At 37.0% G+C, this 7,298-nt stretch overlaps 1 protein-coding gene across 1 annotated transcript in view; it reads left to right on the forward strand.

Moving 5' to 3' along the window:
• The window catches only part of dmac2l (distal membrane arm assembly component 2 like), a 391,974-nt gene that overhangs the window by 171,600 nt on the left and 213,076 nt on the right, over positions 1–7,298 (forward strand). The window lies entirely within an intron of this gene.

The following is a 7,298-nucleotide window of genomic DNA, read 5'->3' on the forward strand; positions in this document are numbered from 1 at the left end:
ATATTAAGAAAACACCCATGCATCATTCGTTAGTACATGAATTGTTTTGATTTGAGTCAATCAGTACCTTATAATAGAAATCCCATTAGCAAGACAGAAATTAAGGCACAGCTTTCCTAAAATTAAACATAAACAAATAAGAGCAATAATGGTGCGTCCCATGTGAAAAACTCTGCCAACCAGCTATTTATCAAATCAGCTCCACAATCGATTCTGGTTTTGGCCAGATATTTCACCCATTGACATCAGGCCATGAACTTTTTGCTGTGATGTTTTGTGAAATATCAGTATAAATGTTCTAGTTGACAAGAGTGAAAATAGTGATCTTTCAAAGCTAACAATAAGGAGCTTAATTAAGTGAAAGGGATTTAATACATGTGGTACATTATACTGCGACATAAAAATATTACTAAATAGCATTTTTAGTCAGTTGATTTGAAATTGTCATACAATGTCCTTTTACAACACTCTCCTGACCAGACACCCACATTCTTCCTTCCATAAACTTGAGCTTATCCAAAGCTCTGCTGCCTTACTTTCACAAAGTCTTGTTCATCCATCATCCCTCACTGATCTCCATTGGCGTTTGACTAAGCACTCCCACAATTTTAAAATTATCATTCGTCTTTTCAAATCTTACCATGGCCTTGCCCCTCCCATTTGTGATTTCCTCCAGCCCCACAACCTCCAAGATATCTGCACTCATCTGGAGCCTTCCCCAATTTTTAAAATCACTCTGCCATTGACAACCATGCCTTCAGCTGTTAGGCCCTAAACTCTGGAATTCCCTCCGTAAACCTCTCCATTTCTCTTTACTCCTCCATGACCTACCTCTTTGACCAAGCTTTTGACCATCTGTCTTATGTAGGCCATTATCAAATTCTGCTTATAACAATACTGTGAAGTGTCTTGGGATGTTTTATTGCATTAAAAGTGCTTTATAATACAAGCTGTTGGTGCTTGCAATGCCACAATTAGATACATTACAACTCTTAAAAAGGAACAGCTAAAAAAAGACAAAAAGAGTCAGAATAGCCTGTTCTGAGTTTTTGATTATTGTGCATTACACTGGAATGTTTCTATAAAACAGTGCACATTTTGATATTGCTGCATACTTAACTGCCCAGCTCAATAGAAGTTATTCTGTCTAAAGCTCATGCAATTGGACAAATGCCATAAGTACGCCAGTTTAAACAAGAAAATGGTGTATGGTTTATGAAGTCCAGTGATATTCCCCTTGATTTACCGTAAAATAAACCATTTTGATGCAAAGTACTCCGGTATGACATGTGTTTGTATTCCTGAAATTTTATTTGAACACAGACTATAACAGTGTAATTGAAAAGGTCTAATACGCCACCACTTAATTGCTGATGCGTGCTTGAACAGTCCTAGACTGGTCATTAGGTAAGTTCCCCAGATCATTCACCATCATAATTTTCAGATAGAAAATAAATTGTTACAACAGGATTAGACATTCCAAATACTGTTTTGACTGAAAAAAGCCCTAAATCCCAGTAATAAAAAAACTTAACACTTAGAAGCACTAGATTCACAAAACAACATTCAGCATGTTTTTCAGAACCATGTAATATAGTGATTATTATTTTAAAAAAAGGCTTTTTAATCAAAGGTTTTCATCTTGCACTCAACAAGACAATTTGCAAGAATTCCAAATGTAAAGGGAACAACAATTTATACTGTATAAGAAGAGTACGCTGATTGGTAGAGGCATTGCCATGGAGAATGCACCGGTTGATGGTGACTGGCTGTTAACTGCCAAGCATTGTTTGAAATTTAAACCAGGCAGCTTGACTCTTAATTGGTCAAGGCATTGCCCTGAGGAATGAACCAGCAAATGGCCGTCAGTTATTTTGATTTGCTGAAACGAGCACAATGTGTATACATGATCTTTCGGTCTGCAAAAAAAACAGGGCCCTGTGTATTAATATGTGTAGCTTCCAGTACACGCAAATGTGCCATACTGCAAACCCAACTGAATCTTAAATTAGCTGCCAGCGTAATTCTTAGCACACAGAACTATTTAGCAAATGTTGTCCAATTGCAGAATCACATCTAATGTTGGGCACCATGTTTTGAGTTGTGCAAGCTCGGCTGGTTGGGTACGGTGTGTACATTGCCCACCGCGAACAGCAGGAGGGATATGCTGTTTGATATGATCTGCCATTCTTTGGGATATACGGCAGAGTCCACTTGCCAACCAATCAGCGCTCTATTCTCAGAGTATAAATTGTTGTTCCCTTTACATTTGGCATTCTTCCAAATTGTCCTCAAAATAACCTGGTTAATATTACGTACTAATACTCCTTGAGGCTCTACATTGAGCAAAAAACATTGAAGTAAAAAAAAATGCTACATTACATTACACTATTTTTGATTTTTAAAACATGTACTTGTACATTCATTAACCAATGCTATCGATACTATCAAAAGCCTACAGAAGACGAAAAGCTTAGACAAAAAAATCTTTTTTCCTCCCAATACCCAACTTCCATACTACCAAACAACCATCGATATAAATGATCTAAATCACAATGCACAATTTTACTTTCATGATGATGGTGTCCCTTTATGTCATTTGTAAAAGCACATCCTGTAAAGATGCTCCTTGAATTTATTCATTAAGTTTATTGAATGCCCACAGTTAAGCAATAAACCGGAGAAGTAATTTAATGAATGAGGCAATTCTTCAGATTTTTTAACCACCGATTCAAGTACTATCTTAGTTTCAATTGTAGGCTTTTGGTAGTATTGGTTAATGAATGTGCAAGTCCATGTGGCTTTAAAAAAAATCAAAAATGATGTAATGTAAGGCAGCATTTTTCTTTTTATTTCAATGTTTTGCTCAATGTAGAGCCTCAAGGAGGTTCTACATTACATTATTACATTAACTAGATTATTTTGGCTAGTCAAAGGTAGGAGTATTGCAACTTAAAATTTCAGGAGTTTGTTTTGCTGTTGTTTGGCGTTATTTATTGCCAGATTGAAGTGCTGCCATCTATAGGAAAAGCCTATACAGCTTAACAGTCGTTAAACTGAATCACAAATTCAATGCGTGTTGAAATATTGAGTATACTGATGTACATTGAAATACCCTGTTACACAGACAGACATAACACCAAGAGCTCACAAGCACCAAGAGAAGTGACTTCTTTTTGGAATATTAGCCAAAACCCCCCCAACCCTCTTACTTTAAAGATCATGGAATCTTTAAAATTCACCTGAACAACATGGTTTAATATTTTGTCTGGAAGAAATGCAACACCTGCATGCTTCTCTGGAGTGTTAGCTTAAGTTACTAATGAGTGATAGCAACATAAGCAAATTAACAGCTCTCACGGATAAACAGAATTAAAGCAACATAAATCTCAAAATAGGTTTACAGTAGATCAGTGCATTTTTGTACAATTTTCAAATGTAAAATACAGTCTATTATACAAAAGAGTGGGTGGGGCGAAGAAAGGAGGAACAGTCTAAAATTTAAACCACTTTAAAACTACCATCTAAGAGTAGGGTTGAGTGGATTGAGATACAGGTGAGACAATGATTAGGGACAACACCAAAATGAACTTAGAGAATTGCCTGTGACTTAGAATCAGAGTTTGAAAGCAGCTGATTTGCGTGAAGGTGCTAAAGCAGCATTATGTGTACCTTAAGTTTCAAAAGCAAAATTGGCAGGTTCTTGGAGATAACTGGTTTACTTAAATGGTCAGATTACTCCCATGTTAGGAAGCTTTGATACTCTGATAATGTTAATAAGAGTTTAACTAAGAATAACACTGATCCTGGTTGCAGTTTGAAGTTAATAGTTAAAATGCAATTTAAGATGAGATTCTAGAATGGGAGATTAAATTCCAAAACACCTGAAATTACAGGGAAAAAACAGTATTACAAATTCTATTTGTATCGAGTCTGGATTTCAATTTGGTTGGGGTGGTATAGGGAGAGTAAGAGAATGTCAGATGTACTTGACACTTAAAATACAGGATGGTTCAAAGGCAGTTTGGCATTGCCATAGTAATTGCTACAGAATTAAAATGATTTTAGCCAGGTGTCTAAAATACACAAGTTAAATTAAGCCAATGAAAATCAGTTAAGGGGGAATGGGGGAGGACTTTTAAGATAATCTACATGACAGAAAATAGACTGGATTGGATCAGATGCCCATTGGAATTAACTGTAGTTATGCACCCCAAGCTTGAATTTCACCCTCACTTTCTTTGTGCATTATCCATTTCTCTCCCCCTCCACCCCTCACTTCATTTCACATTCAAGCAGCCTTTAAAAAAATAAAGTGGAAGCTGTTCACAGAAGGCCCTTAGCAATCACCTTGGTATTAAACAGCCCTCCACCATACCCAGGACATGAAACAACTACTTATGCATTGACAAAACTTAATTAAATTACCAGTTAATTAGATCTGTATTCTGATTCCTACCTTACCAACATTCTAGATTCTAATAATCTTATTAACAAGAGATGATCTACCCGTAACTACTGATTTTAGGAATAATTTACAGATTTTTGGAGTCTTCTGTGAACAAAATATGGATTCCAGGTTTTATTTTTAGATATTGCCTTTTGTTTCAATTCTAAAAGTTGACTGAGGGCAAATATTACTTGTCTAGTGACAATCATGTGCGTTTCTATTCTAGCCCAACAATATTCTTATTCATGTTGGATAAGGATGACTCCAATTGTCTCAACCTTCAAGTTTCTACTATGGGTTAGTCCAAACCAGTTCCTAATACAGGAGGTGTTAACTTGCCTGCATTTATATGGTTTAAACTAGATTTGCAGCAGACTATTTATACCAGCTCAATGAGCGTCTCTTGCTTCAAACCAAGGTCAGGAGATGGGGAGTTTTTACTGTAAACAATCCCTGAATGTTCAGTTTTTTTTGTTGAAGTTCATCATGAACAAACAATGGGACAATAAAAAGGCTTGCTGGCCCATACAATTCCTTCACAACAGAATCCAATCATTTACTTCAATTTAATCTGGAGGGAAGTGTTCTGTCTAAATATTGTCCACTATCTTTTTAAGGATCAGAAAAAGAACGAACTTATTTACATAGTGCCCTTCATTATGGATCTCCTCAAAGTGCTTCCCAGACATTGAAGTATTTGTAAAATGTAGTCACTTTATGTAGGCAAATATAAACAGCAAATGTGTTCAGCAAATCCAACAAACAACAATAAAATGGCCTGATAATCCATATTAAAGATGTTGCTTGAGGGATTAAATGCTAACGAGGAAACTAGAAGAACTTCCTTCTTTCTGAATAATGCCATGGGATCATTTACATCCACCAGAGGGGGTCTTGCTTTAATATCTTATCTGAAAGACGGCATCTCGGAAAGCGCAGCATTTTCTCATTACTGCACTAAAATGCCACCCTTGGTTGTGTGTTCAAGTCCCTGGATGGAACTCAAACCCACAATTTGATTCCAAGGCCAAGAGTGCTACAACTGAAATGTCCAAAATACATTTCCCATCCCCAAGTTCCTATTACCATAACTTGAGTGGGTGCCCAACAGAGTCAACTCCTGACTGCCCAATGTCACCGAACCCCACAACCAGAACAAAAAGTCAACATCTATTGTGCAATATTTGATCTGTTTATACATATCCCTGCAAAGTTGAAAATTTGCAGATGTGAATTTACTGCTGAACTCAAGATTTGGACCTCCAGGCCGCTGGTCCACATAATTGTTAATTAATTACAAGTTGCTTTTTAACTAATATCCCACTGAAATGGATCAGTTTATTGGGACATTACAGCAAAGAAAAAACTTGATAGATTTACTCAGGATTTTGAAATTTACATAATTAAGAAACTCGAACTGTCAAAATTTTAAAGGTCTCATTTTAGCAACAAATGGTTAAGAATTCATATAAAGCTTGAATGTGTGTTCAATATTTAGCTTTAACAAATACTCAATTTAAACACCATGTATTTCACCGTCCACTACAATGTCACTTGCCCACTGCCTTTCAATTTCACCACACTCCTATCTTTAATCAATCTTATCCTTCATAAGGACATTCCCCATCCATATACTTGGTCACTCCATCAACCTTACCAGGAGCTTAAATCTCAGATGAGATCATCCCCGATTGCATTCTTGTCTCCTCTGCAGCAATATCTACCTAATCAAAAGGAACAGTGCCAACATGTAGAGAAACCATGTCACTCAGACAGGCCTAAGGATAGTTAATTTGGGACATGGAAAAGTGTTACAATATGGGATGGCTTTTAATGTTCAGAAAAAGGCACATTGTTAGAACAGAGCTTTACAAGAGTAGAGCTTTACTCTGCTGTGTTAAACCACACCTAGAAGTGCTTTGCATCTTTCTAAATGCCTAAAATGGAAATTAAAACACATTGTTGAAACTTTTCAGTTTGCTCTGATCAAGATAAATGCAAGAATGAATCAGCACACTTTTCTCCTACAGTATAAATTGCTGTGATCGTTTGAAATTTGGCATTCTTGCATTTGTCCTGATGAGTGCAAGATGAAAAACTGGTCTCTCATTTCAGCAATATAGAAAATGGAACACTTTCCATTTTGAAATGTCCATGATATTTTTCAATTTAATACATTAAAACTTAACTACAAATCTCAGAGCATATTATGGTGAAAACATCCAGCATCATAAACAAATTGTTTGTAATGTAATAGCAACAAGTAATTTAAGCTATGTGAGCACTGTACCAGTCATTGAACAAAGAAAAGTACAGCACAGGAACAGGCCCTTCGGCCCTCCAAGCCTGTGCCGATCATATTGCCCGTCAACTAAAACATTTTGCACTTCCGGGGTCCATATTCCTTTATTCTCATCCTATTCATGTATTTGTCAAGCTGCCTCTTAAACACCACTATCGTACCTGCTTCCACCACCTCCTCTGGCAGCAAATTCCAGACACTCACTACCCTCTGCGTAAAAAACTTGCCCCACACATCTTTATAGTTTCTCCTCTCACCTTAAATCTATGACCCCTAGTAATTGACTTTTCCACCCTGGGAAAAAGCTTCTGACTATCTACTCTGTCCATGCCACTCATAATTTTGTAAACTTCTATCAAGTCGCCCCTCAATCTCCGTCGCTCTAGTGAGAACAATCCGAGTTTCTCCATCCTCTCCTCATAGCTAATAACCTCCAGACCAGGCAGCATCCTGGTAAACCTCCTCTGCACCCTCTCCAACGCCTCCATATCCTTCTGGTAATGTGGCGACCAGAATTGCATGCAATATTCCAAGTGTGGCCTAACC

The sequence above is a fragment of the Cetorhinus maximus genome, chromosome 18 (genome assembly GCF_964194155.1).
Source record: "Cetorhinus maximus chromosome 18, sCetMax3.hap1.1, whole genome shotgun sequence".
Taxonomy (NCBI): Eukaryota; Metazoa; Chordata; class Chondrichthyes; order Lamniformes; family Cetorhinidae; genus Cetorhinus; species Cetorhinus maximus.